Here is a 14,188-nt window from a genome sequence, read left to right on the forward strand (position 1 = left end):
TGTCGCCGTCATCACTTCACTACGCACGCCGCTCCTATTGGATGACGGGACGGCGTGTGCAACGACATGATGACGACGATGGAGAGCGCCGACGATGCAAGGGATCCCAAAGAGGACGCGCCGGAGCCCCGAGGACAGGTAAGTGATCGTCAGCGGACCACACGGGGCACCGTAAACGGCTATCCGGGGGCAGCTGAAGCAGTGATGGCCCCGAAGTATGTGATGGCCCCGACATTCAAAAGCATTGTATGTTGAAATGATGGTATGTCGGGGCCTAGTAGGTCAGGGATCACTGTACAATGCTTAGCAATGAAATTATAAACAGTGAGTTTAAAAATAGTAACAAATTATTAAATTATAGTGTTAATTATTTAGTATCTCAGTGCCTTCATTAACCCCCTAACAACCTGCAATGTATATTGTATATCACAATAATATAAGGCACAACTTCGTGCGGGCAGTGATTGGCTGGGTAAAGTATGACTTGCCGCCAACCAGCAACCAGGAAGAGGATCGCGGCGGAGGCCGGAGCGGTTTATCGGAGGCACCGGGGGATTGACGGACGGTATGTACCTCTTTAGTTTTTTTTAATGCCGGCAGTATGACGAGCAATTTTCCCATCCCGGAGTACTCCTTTAAGAGCAAGAGAAGCAGTGTAAACCAGGTGACCCTGCCTGCCCGATGGGAACCCCTAAATGTGTCAGTATATAGTGTAAGGGGGGGAGGAGTTGCCTGAGTTCAGTGCTAGTCACTAGTGTGTGCTGAGCAACAGTGCGGAAAGGAGGAGAAAGTCGTGTGTGGAGAATATCTTCTCAAGTCAGCCCCGCTATTCTGTAAGTGTTCCTCCTACAGCAGTGAGTCAAGCCCTGGCGGTGATAGTAATTGAACCTTGTCAGAACCCTAGTCAGCATGGGAAATCTACAGTCTCTAATTTCAAGTCAATATTACTCAAGTGTGTGAAAAGCACCATAAGTCCCAGCAAGGCAACAGGGTTCCCAGGGGTTACACCGAATCCCTTCTACTCTGCTCTGTACATTGTGTAATACCATCGGCACCCAGCTCAGTAAAATACAGTTATCCGTAAGCTGACATAGAAGTGTCTGGCCCAGAAGAAGCTGTCTCTATCTCGGACTGTGTATAGGATAATGGTGCCCTGGCGTCACGAAGTGAACAGTATACCTTGCACCCCACGTGGCACTACATCTGTTCATGACAAAAGGTCCTAATGCAGAAAATCTCATAGACCCTCTCAAGACCTCATAGAAGCCCAAAAAACCTCTTTCAACCCTACAAAAGCTCATCAAAGGCAATAAAATCTCAAGGCAACCTCCTAACTCAACACAGAACCTCAGGGTTCAATATTTTCTCTGTACTTTTGGCCGATCTGTGTAGAAGGAAGTTGGCACCGCTGTTGTTTGCATCTGTCTTGATTTGTAGGTTCAAAGACATTTCTCTGATCTTCGTATAACCAGTAGAATTAGGCGGATGTTTATATTGGATTGTGTCACACCAGGGTATTTCTTATATGTAACTTATAGACACTGATATTAAAAATAATAATAATATTTAATTATTAATATTATATAGACACTGATCACTCATCACCTTCATTCTATATCTGATCTATAGACTGATCACTTATCACCTTCATCCTTTATCTGATCTATAGACACTGATCACTTATCACATTCATCCTTTATCTGATCTATAGACACTGATCACTTATAACCTTCATCCTATATCTTATCCATAGACTGATCACTTATCACCTTCATCCTATATCTGATCTATAGACACTGATCACTCATCACCTTCATCCTATATCTGATCTATAGACACTGATCACTTATCACCTTCATCCTTTTTCTGATCTATATACACTGATCACTTATCACCTTCATCCTATATCTGATCTATAGACACTGATCACTTATAACCTTCATCCTATATCTGATCCATAGACTGATCACTTATCACCTTCATCCTATATCTGATCTATAGACACCGATCATTGATCACCTGTCACGATGCCGGCTGGCAGGAGGTGGATCCTCTGTGCCAGAGAGGGATTGGCGTGGACCGTGCTAGTGGACCGGTTCTAAGTCACTACTGGTTTTCACCAGAGCCCGCCGCAAAGCGGGATGGTCTTGCTGCGGCGGTAGTGACCAGGTCGTATCCACTAGCAACGGCTCAACCTCTCTGACTGCTGAAGATAGGCGCGGTACAAGGGAGTAGACAGAAGCAAGGTCGGACGTAGCAGAAGGTCGGGGCAGGCAGCAAGGATCGTAGTCAGGGGCAACGGCAGGAGGTCTGGAACACAGGCTAGGAACACACTAGGAAACGCTTTCACTGGCACAATGGCAACAAGATCCGGCGAGGGAGTGCAGGGGAAGTGAGGTATAAATAAGGAGTGCACAGGTGAACACACTAATTAGAACCACTGCGCCAATCAGCGGCGCAGTGGCCCTTTAAATCGCAGAGACCCAGCGCGCGCGCGCCCTAGGGAGCGGGGCCGCGCGCGCCGGGACAGGACCGACGGAGAGCGAGTCAGGTACGGGAGCCGGGATGCGCATTGCGAGCGGGCGCCACCCGCATCGCGAATCGCATCCCGGCTGGAGGCGGTATCGCAGCGCACCGGGTCAGTGGATCTGACCGGAGCGCTGCAGTAGCGAGAGTGTAGCGAGCGCTCCGGGGAGGAGCGGGGACCCGGAGCGCTCGGCGTAACAGTACCCCCCCCCTTGGGTCTCCCCCTCTTCTTAGAGCCTGAGAACCTGAGGAGCAGACTTTTGTCTAGGATATTGTCCTCAGGTTCCCAGGATCTCTCTTCAGGACCACAACCCTCCCAATCGACCAGAAAAAAAGTTTTCCCTCTGACCTTCTTGGAGGCCAGTATCTCTTTTACGGAGAAGATGTCCGAGGAGCCGGAAACAGGAGTGGGAGAAACAAGTTTGGGAGAGAAACGGTTGATGATGAGTGGTTTAAGAAGAGAAACGTGAATTAGGCATTAGGAATACGAAGAGAAGGAGGAAGAAGAAGTTTGTAAGAGACAGGATTAATCTGGCACAAAATTTTGAAAGGACCAAGATAGCGTGGTCCCAATTTGTAGCTAGGGACACGGAAGCGGACATATTTAGCGGAGAGCCATACCTTGTCTCCAGGAGAAAAAATGGGGGGAGCTCTTCTTTTCCTATCAGCAAACTTCTTCATGCGTGATGAAGCCTGTAAGAGAGAATTTTGGGTCTCTTTCCATATGGTGGAAAGATCACGAGATATTTCATCCACAGCGGGCAAACCAGAGGGCAAGGGAGTAGGGAGGGGGGGAAGAGGGTGACGGCCGTACACCACGAAAAATGGGGATTTGGAGGAAGATTCAGAGACTCTGAAGTTATACGAGAATTCGGCCCATGGTAGAAGATCTGCCCAGTCATCCTGGCGGGAGGAAACAAAATGGCGTAAATAATCACCCAGGACCTGGTTAATTCTTTCTACTTGCCCATTGGATTGAGGATGATATGCAGAGGAAAAGTTTAATTTAATCTTGAGTTGTTTACAGAGAGCCCTCCAGAATTTTGACACGAATTGGAAGCCTCTATCCGAGACGATCTGCGTGGGCAACCCGTGAAGACGAAAAATGTGTACAAAAAATTGTTTTGCCAACTGAGGCGCTGAAGGAAGACCAGGAAGAGGGATGAAATGTGCCATCTTGGAGAATCGATCAACGACCACCCAAACAACAGTGTTGCCACGGGATGGGGGTAAGTCTGTAATAAAGTCCATACCAATCAGAGACCAAGGCTGTTCGGGGACAGGCAGAGGATGAAGAAGACCAGCGGGCTTCTGGCGAGGAGTCTTATCCCGGGCACAGACAGTGCAGGCTCGCACAAAATCCACAACATCCGTCTCCAGAGTCGGCCACCAATAGAAACGAGAGATGAGTTGCACGGATTTCTTGATGCCCGCATGACCTGCGAGATGGGAGGAGTGACCCCATTTGAGGATTCCGAGGCGTTGGCGTGGAGAAACGAAGGTCTTCCCTGGAGGAGTTTGCCTGATGGAGGCTGGAGAAGTGGAGATCAGGCAGTCAGGGGGAATGATGTGTTGCGGAGAGAGCTCTACTTCCGAGGCATCCGAGGAACGAGAGAGAGCATCGGCCCTAATGTTCTTATCGGCAGGCCGAAAGTGAATTTCAAAATTAAATCGGGCAAAGAACAGAGACCACCTGGCCTGGCGAGGATTCAGCCGTTGGGCAGACTGGAGATAGGAGAGGTTCTTGTGATCGGTGTAAATAATAACTGGAAATCTTGATCCCTCCAACAGATGCCTCCATTCCTCAAGTGCTAATTTAATGGCTAGAAGCTCTCGATCCCCGATGGAGTAGTTCCTCTCAGCCGGAAAGAAGGTCCTAGAAAAAAAACCCACAAGTAACAGCATGCCCGGAAGAATTTTTTTGTAGAAGGACCGCTCCAGCTCCTACTGAGGAGGCATCAACCTCCAATAGGAAGGGTTTAGATGGGTCAGGTCTGGAGAGCACGGGAGCAGAAGAAAAGGCAGACTTGAGCTGTTTAAAGGCGTCTTCCGCTTGAGGAGGCCATGACTTAGGATTGGCATTCTTTTTGGTTAAAGCCACGATAGGAGCCACAATGGTGGAAAAATGTGGAATAAATTGTCTGTAATAATTGGCGAACCCCAAAAAACGTTGGATAGCACGGAGTCCGGAGGGGCGTGGCCAATCTAAGACGGCAGAGAGTTTGTCTGGATCCATTTGTACTCCCTGGCCAGAGACCAAGTATCCTAGGAAAGGAAGAGATTGACATTCAAACAGACATTTCTCCATTTTGGCATAAAGTTGATTGTCACGAAGTCTCTGAAGAACCATGCGGACATGCTGGCGGTGTTCTTCTAGGTTGGCAGAAAAAATCAGGATATCGTCCAGATATACAACAACACAGGAATATAAGAGATCACGAAAAATTTCATTAACAAAGTCTTGGAAGACGGCAGGGGCGTTGCACAGGCCAAAGGGCATGACCAGATACTCAAAGTGTCCATCTCTAGTGTTAAATGCCGTTTTCCATTCATCCCCCTCTCTGATGCGGATGAGATTATAAGCACCTCTTAAGTCCAGTTTGGTAAAGATGTGGGCACCTTGGAGGCGATCAAAGAGTTCAGAGATGAGAGGTAGGGGGTAGCGGTTTTTTACCGTGATTTTATTAAGACCGCGGTAGTCAATGCAAGGACGTAGGGAGCCATCTTTTTTGGACACAAAGAAAAATCCGGCTCCGGCAGGAGAAGAGGATTTGCGGATAAAGCCCTTTTTTAAATTTTCCTGGATGTACTCAGACATAGCAAGAGTCTCTGGGACAGAGAGAGGATAAATTCTGCCCCGGGGTGGAGTAGTGCCCAGGAGGAGGTCAATAGGACAGTCATAAGGCCTGTGAGGAGGTAAAGTCTCAGCTTGTTTTTTGCAAAAAACATCCGCAAAGTCCATATAGGCCTTAGGGAGACCGGTTACAGGGGGAACCACAGGGTCACGGCAAGGAGTACTGGGAACCGGTTTAAGGCAGTCCTTGGAACAAGAGGGACCCCAACTCTTGATCTCCCCAGTGGACCAATCCAGGGTTGGGGAATGGTGTTGAAGCCAGGGTAGTCCAAGGAGAATTTCGGAAGTGCAATTGGGGAGGACCAAAAACTCAATTTTCTCATGATGAGGTCCGATGCACATTAGGAGGGGCTCCGTGCGGAAACGTATGGTACAGTCCAATCTTTCATTGTTAACACAATTGATGTAGAGGGGTCTGGCGAGACTGGTCACCGGGATGTTGAACCTGTTGATGAGAGAGGCCAAAATAAAATTTCCTGCAGATCCGGAATCCAAGAAGGCCATAGTAGAGAAGGAGAAGGTAGAGGCAGATATCCGCACAGGCACAGTAAGACGTGGAGAAGCAGAGTTGACATCAAGGACTGTCTCACCTTTGTGCGGAGTCAGCGTACGTCTTTCCAGGCGGGGAGGACGGATAGGACAATCCTTCAGGAAGTGTTCGGTACCGGCACAGTACAGGCAGAGATTCTCCATGCGGCGTCGTGTCCTCTCTTGAGGTGTCAGGCGAGACCGGTCGACCTGCATAGCCTCCACGGCGGGAGGCACAGGAACGGATTGCAGGGGACCAGAGGAGAGAGGAGCCGGGGGGAAAAAACGCCTCGCGCGAACAAAGTCCATATCCTGGCGGAGCTCCTGACGCCTTTCGGAAAAACGCATGTCAATGCGAGTGGCTAGATGAATGAGTTCATGTAGGTTAGCAGGGATTTCTCGTGCGGCCAGAACATCTTTAATGTTGCTGGATAGGCCTTTTTTAAAGGTCGCGCAGAGGGCCTCATTATTCCAGGATAGTTCTGAAGCAAGAGTACGGAATTGTACGGCGTACTCGCCAACGGAAGAATTACCCTGGACCAGGTTCAACAGGGCAGTCTCAGCAGAAGAGGCTCGGGCAGGTTCCTCAAAGACACTTCGAATTTCCGAGAAGAAGGAGTGTACAGAGGCAGTGACGGGGTCATTGCGGTCCCAGAGCGGTGTAGCCCATGACAGAGCTTTTCCAGACAGAAGGCTGACTACGAAAGCCACCTTAGACCTTTCAGTAGGAAACTGGTCCGACATCATCTCCAAGTGCAGGGAACATTGAGAAAGAAAGCCACGGCAAAATTTAGAGTCCCCATCAAATTTATCCGGCAAGGATAGTCGTAGGCCTGAAGCGGCCACTCGCTGCGGAGGAGGTGCAGGAGCTGGCGGAGGAGATGATTGCTGAAGCTGAGGTAGTAGCTGCTGTAGCATCACGGTCAGTTGAGACAGCTGGTGGCCTTGTTGCGCTATCTGTTGTGACTGCTGGGCGACCACCGTGGTGAGGTCGGCGACAACTGGCAGAGGAACTTCAGCGGGATCCATGGCCGGATCTACTGTCACGATGCCGGCTGGCAGGAGGTGGATCCTCTGTGCCAGAGAGGGATTGGCGTGGACCGTGCTAGTGGACCGGTTCTAAGTCACTACTGGTTTTCACCAGAGCCCGCCGCAAAGCGGGATGGTCTTGCTGCGGCGGTAGTGACCAGGTCGTATCCACTAGCAACGGCTCAACCTCTCTGACTGCTGAAGATAGGCGCGGTACAAGGGAGTAGACAGAAGCAAGGTCGGACGTAGCAGAAGGTCGGGGCAGGCAGCAAGGATCGTAGTCAGGGGCAACGGCAGGAGGTCTGGAACACAGGCTAGGAACACACTAGGAAACGCTTTCACTGGCACAATGGCAACAAGATCCGGCGAGGGAGTGCAGGGGAAGTGAGGTATAAATAGGGAGTGCACAGGTGAACACACTAATTAGAACCACTGCGCCAATCAGCGGCGCAGTGGCCCTTTAAATCGCAGAGACCCGGCGCGCGCGCGCGCCCTAGGGAGCGGGGCCGCGCGCGCCGGGACAGGACCGACGGAGAGCGAGTCAGGTACGGGAGCCGGGATGCGCATCGCGAGCGGGCGCCACCCGCATCGCGAATCGCATCCCGGCTGGAGGCGGTATCGCAGCGCACCGGGTCAGTGGATCTGACCGGAGCGCTGCAGTAGCGAGAGTGTAGCGAGCGCTCCGGGGAGGAGCGGGGACCCGGAGCGCTCGGCGTAACATCACCTTCATCCTATATCTGATCTATAGACACTGATCACTTATCACCTTCATCCTATATCTGATCTATAGACACTGATCACTTAACACCTTCATCCTATATCTGATCTATAGAGTCTGATCACTTATCACCCTCATCCTATATCTGATCTATAGCCACTGATCACTTATAACCTTCATCCTATATCTGATCCATAGACTGATCACTTTTCACCTTCATCCTATATCTGATCTATAGACACCGATCACTGATCACCTTCATCCTATATCTGATCTATAGACACTGATCACTTATCACCTTCATCCTATATCTGATATATAGACACTGATCACTTAACACCTTCATCCTATATCTGATCTATAGACTCTGATCACTTATCACCCTCATCCTATATCTGATCTATAGGCACTGATCACTTATCACCTTCATCCTATATCTGATCTATAGACACTGATCACTGATCACCTTTATCCTATATCTGATCTATAGACTGATCACTTATCACCATCATCCTATATCTGATCTATAGACACTGATCACCTTCATTCTTTATCTGATCTATAGACACTGATCACTCATCACCTTCATCCTATATCTGATCTATAGACACTGATCACTTATCACCTTCATTCTATATCTGATCTATAGACTAATCACTTATCACCTTCATCCTTTATCTGATCTATAGACGCTGATCACTTATCACCTTCATCCTACATCTAATCTATAGACACTGATCACTTATCACCTTCATCCTATATCTGATCTATAGACACTGATCACTTAACACCTTCATCTTATATCTGATCTATAGATACTGATCACTTATCACCTTTATCCTTTATCTGATCTATAGACGCTGATCACTTATCACCTTCATCCTATATCTGATCTATAGACACTGATCACTTATCACCTTCATCCTAAATCTGATCTATATACACTGATCACTTATCACCTTCATACTATATCTGATCTATATACACTGATCACTTAACACCTTCATCCTATATCTGATCTATTGACACTGATCACATATCAGCTTCATCCTATATCTGATCTATATACACTGATCACTTATCACCTTCATCCTATATCTGATCGATAGACACTAATCACTTATCACCTTCATCCTATAACTGATCTATAGACAATGATCACTTTTCACCTTAATCCTATATCTGATCTATAGACACTGATCACTTATCACCTTCATCCTATATCTGATCTATAGACACTGATCACTTATCACCTTCATCCTATATCTGATCTATAGACACTGATCACTTATCACCTTCATCCTATATCTGATCTATAGACACTGATCACTTATCACCTTCATCCTTTATCTGATCTATAGACACTGATCACTCATCACCTTCATCCTATATCTGATCTATAGACACTGATCACTTATCACCTTCATCCTATATCTGATCTATAGACACTGATCACTTATCACCTTCATCCTTTATCTGATCTATAGACACTGATCACTTATCACCTTCATCCTATATCTGATCTATAGACTGATCACTTATCACCTTCATCCTATATCTGATCTATAGACACTGATCACTTATCACCTTCATCCTATATCTGATCTATAGACACTGATCACGTATCACCTTCATCCTATATCTGATCTATAGACACTGATCACTCATCACCTTCATCTTATATCTGATCTATAGACACTGATCACTTATCACCTTCATCTTATATCTGATCTATAGACACTGATATTTTATTATTTTTGTATTACTACCCATATAAAACCAGATCTGCTGTCATCTTCACCATATCCATAATATCAGTAATGTGTTTACTTTGTTTTTGTACTAATTAGGTTGGGTTCACACTGCAGAATTTCTCTGCAGAATTTCTAACAGAGATCGAGTCGGAGGCTCTAGGACCGAGCAGACTGTATTGCTGCCCCCATAGACTGCAATGCATTTCTGGGTGGATCTTTTGGGAGATCTGCTCAGAAATGCATTGCCATCTATAGGGACGGCAATGTAGTCCACGCGGTCCTAGTGCTGCCAGCGCGATCTCCGGCAGAAATTCTGCCCAGAAATTCCACAGTGTGATCCTAACCTTATTGGAGAATGATAAATTAGTCCATAGATGAATAGAAGAGTCTGCAGAGGACAGATGGTCCTGAGGAGGACATAGATGTCTACAAGAGTCTAGAGGGGGCAGATAAGTCTGGAGGGATTGAAGAGGTCTCAAGAATATATGCACTGTATATTATGTTTTTTATGTATTGTACCTTTAAAAGCAAGAGAAGCAGTGTAAACCAGGTGACCCTGCCTGCCCGATGGGAACCCCTAAATATGTCAGTATATAGTGTAAGGGGGGGAGGAGTTGCCTGAGTTCAGTGCTAGTCACTAGTGTGTGCTGAGCAACAGTGCGGAAAGGAGGAGAAAGTCGTGTAGGGAGAATATCTTCCCAAGTCAGCCCCCCTATTCTGTAAGTGTTCCTCCTACAGCAGTGAGTCAAGCCCTGGCGGTGATAGTAATTGGACCTTGTAAGAACCCCAGTCAGCATGGGAAATCTACAGTCTCTAATTTCAAGTCAGTATTACTCAAGTGTGTGAAAGCCAACATAAGTCCCAGGAAAGCAACAGGGCTCCCAGGGGTTACACCGCATCCCTTCTACTCTGCTCTGTACATTGTGTAATACCCAGGAGAAGCTGTCTCTACCTCTGACTGTGTATAGGATAATGGTGCCCTGGCGTCACAAAGTGAACAGTATACCTTGCACCCTCCATGGCACTACATCTGTTCATGACAAAAGGTCCTAATGCATAAAATCTCATAGACCCTCTCAAGACCTCATATAAGCCCAAAAAACCTTTAACTTCTCTCTAAACCCTACAAAAGCTCATCAAAGGCAATAAAATCTCAAGGCAACCTCCTAAGTCAACACAGAACCCCAGGGCAGAACATCAATGTTTTCTCTGTACTTTTGGCGGATCTGTGTAGAAGGAAGTTGGCAGCGCTGTTGTTTGCATCTTTCTGGATTTGTAGGTACAAAGACATTTCTCTGATCTTCGTATAACCAGTAGGAATAGGCGGATGTGGACATTGAATTGCGTCACACCAGGGTATTTCTTATATGTCCGGGAGCATCCTCAGCTCCTGCAGCCACCGACACTCCAAGAGCTCAGGAGACAAATCTGGGACAGGTGTTTAGAACTTTATTATCGCTAGGGCTAAAGGGGAGGCGATGGAAAGAAAGATAGATACATGGATAGAGGGATGGTTGATATATAGATAAATGCATATTTTGTCACGTTTATGTGACTTCTTCATATTTTCTAGACATAGACTTATCTCTCATTTTGTTTCTTCTGATCCTTCTTTAGGTTGCTATACACCTCAGCACATTTCTTGGAGAATTATCCGGAAGGATTATTATAAAGGTAAAATACAGATTGCAGAGTAGTTAGTATTTACAACTTTTTATTTGTTAAGCATTTTAGATGTCCTCGTTAAAATAGGGGATATGGGTGACAGGATTAAGAAAGTAAATGATGGGGAGTATTGTCCATTGTATGGGAGTAGTTTTGATGTAATCTCCTCCTACCACCTCCTTTATAAAGAGAATGAACTGTAAGCTGCCATCAACTGGCATCCATGGTTGGCACTAAAATGGCCATACATCTTAATTATTGTTTGTTGAATTTGCCAGTTTCTATGGGGGCCTCTTGTCTCTTCCTCTACAGCAAATGTTGAAGAGAAAAGGATTAGGAAGTTCTGATCCTATTCCCAGGGGAAATAAGCCATAACCAGTTTGAAGAAGGCCAGAGGGGTCTGGAGGAGGGGACAGAGGGGTTTGGAGAAGGACATGGGAGTTTAGAGGGAATAGTAGAGTCGAGGGGACAGAAAAGTCAGGAAAGAATATAGGGATCTAGAGGAGGACAGAGGAGTCTTGTCCGTAACAGGTGGTAGGGAGATGACAGAGGAGTTTGGAGGGGGACAAAGTGGGGCAAATGGGTCTGGAGGAGAATAAAAGTCTAGTGAAGTATAAAGGGGTCTGGAAGGGAATGGGGAGTCTGGAGGGGACAGAGGAGTCTGAAGGTGGACAGAGAAGTATGGAGAAGGACAGGGGAGTCTGGACAGAAAAGTAGGGTCTGGAGGGGACAGAGAAATGTGGAAAGAATAAAGTGGTCTGAAGGAGGACAAAGGAGGATGTAGGCATAGAGTATTTAAGAGGGACAACCGAGGGTTCCTGAGGGGGACAGAGGGGTCTTGACTGGTACAGGAGATATGGAGATGATAGAGGAGTTTGGAAGCAGACAGAAAATTCTGGAAGTGGACCGAGGAGTCTAGAAGAGTACAGAAGTGTGCGGAGAAGGGCAAAGGGGTCTGGATAGGGACAGAGGTGTCAGGAAAGGGACAGGAGAGTCCGCAGGAAATAAAGAGTCTGGAAAAGATAGAGAGTTCTGGAGGGAAACAGGATGGTCTGGAGGACAGAAGAGTCTGGGGGCAGAGGGGGTCTCGATGAGGACAGAGGAGATAAAGGGGTACTCCACAGGAAAAACATTTTTTTTTTTAATCAACTGGTGCCAGAAAGTTAAACAGATTTGTAAATTACTTCTATTAAAAAAACATAAACCTTCTAGTACTTATCCGCTGCATTCTCCACAGGAAGTTCTTTTCTTTTTGAATTTCCTTTCTGTCTGACCACAGTGCTCTCTGCTGACACCTCTGTCTATTTTAGGAACTGTCCAGAGTGGGAGCAAGTCCCCATAGCAAACCTCTCCTGCTCTTGACAGTTCCTGACATGGACAGAGGTGTCAGCAGAGAGCACTGTGGTCAGACTGGAAAGAGATTCTAAAAGAAAAGAACTTCCTGTGGAGCATACAGAAACTTTAAGGAACTCGAAGGATTACATTTTTTTTATAGAAGTAATTTACAAATCTGTTTAACTTTCTCTCACCAGTTGATTAAAATAATAAATGTTTTCCGTGGAGTACCCCTTTAAGAGAGAATAAAGCGGTCTGAAGGAGGGGGATAGAGCCTTAAGAGAACATGAGTCTTAAAGGGAATGAAAAGAGGAGTCTGGAGGAGATCATATGGGTCTGGACAAAGCAATCTGGAGGAGACAGATGAGTCTGCTGGAGGGGACATTCATGTCTGGAAGGGACAAAGCCTTCTAGAGGGGGCAGAAGAGTCTGGATGGATGGAGGTGACTGGAGGGGACATAGGTGTCTTGATGGGACAAATGATTCTGAAGACAAATACAATATAGACAATAGGAGAGGTTCACTTAGTTTTAAAACACTGTTAACCGAGCAACCCGCTGACACCTATACCCGCAGTGTCTGAAAAAACGACTAAAAAGTAATATATAGGGTGGGTGCTCAAAGTTACATGGACTCTAGGTGCAAAGTAAGGACAAAAACTATTATTAGAAAGACAATGAACAGAAAACAAGCCTTGGTGTGTCACAGGGCCCTTGTGAGCCATTCCAGGGTAAATAAGACTAATAGGGATATATAAAAACCAGATATATCAAAAACTGATATAAGACCACCTAAAATGCAAAAATACATACATTCCTGCAGCCCCCTTTTTATTAATAAACACACAACCCTATATATCACCAATCGCAGCAATGATTGTGGGATAACAAATAGGATGAAATAACATTAGTTATTGGCAGATGTATACATAATATTCCCCACAGATGTAGAAATCACTCATATCTCTCTTGCGCGAAACACTTTTGATTGACAGGTCCCGTGAATTTGGAATTCCAGTATAGGAATGAAAATGTTCTGAAATTCAGTTAACCTGTTCATCCCCTGCATCTCCTGGTTTTGTCTACTGTATACTTATCCTCATATCTAGTCTTGTTCATATTAACATATCTGCCATTAATCTTGATCCCAGTTTCTGAACTGTTTGTTAGTCTTCTATATCCTGCCTGATATATCTGTTAGTATGCTATATACTGCCTGGTATATCTGTTAGTATGCTATATCCTGTCTGATATATCTGTTAGTATGCTATATACTGCCTGATATATCTGTTAGTATGCTATATACTGCCTGATATATCTGTTAGTATGCTATATACTGCCTGATATATCTGTTAGTATGCTATATACTGCCTGGTATATCTGTTAGTTTGTTATATCCTGCCTGATATATCTGTTAGTATGCTATATACTGCCTGATATATCTGTTAGTATTCTATATCCTGCCTGATATATCTGTTAGTATGTTATATCCTGCCTGGTATATCTGTTAGTATGCTATATCCTGCCTGGTATATCTGTTAGTATGCTATATACTGCCTGATATATCTGTTAGTATGCTATATCCTGCCTGGTATATCTGTTAGTATGCTATATCCTGCCTGATATATCTGTTAATATTCTATATCCCGCCTGATATATCTGTTAGTATTCTATATACTGCCTGATATATCTGTTAGTATTCTATATCCTGCCTGGTATATCTGTTAGTATGCTATATCCTGCCTGGTATATCTGTTAGTATGCTATATCCTGCCTGATA

Source organism: Hyla sarda, chromosome 7 (genome assembly GCF_029499605.1).
Source record: "Hyla sarda isolate aHylSar1 chromosome 7, aHylSar1.hap1, whole genome shotgun sequence".
Taxonomy (NCBI): domain Eukaryota; kingdom Metazoa; phylum Chordata; class Amphibia; order Anura; family Hylidae; genus Hyla; species Hyla sarda.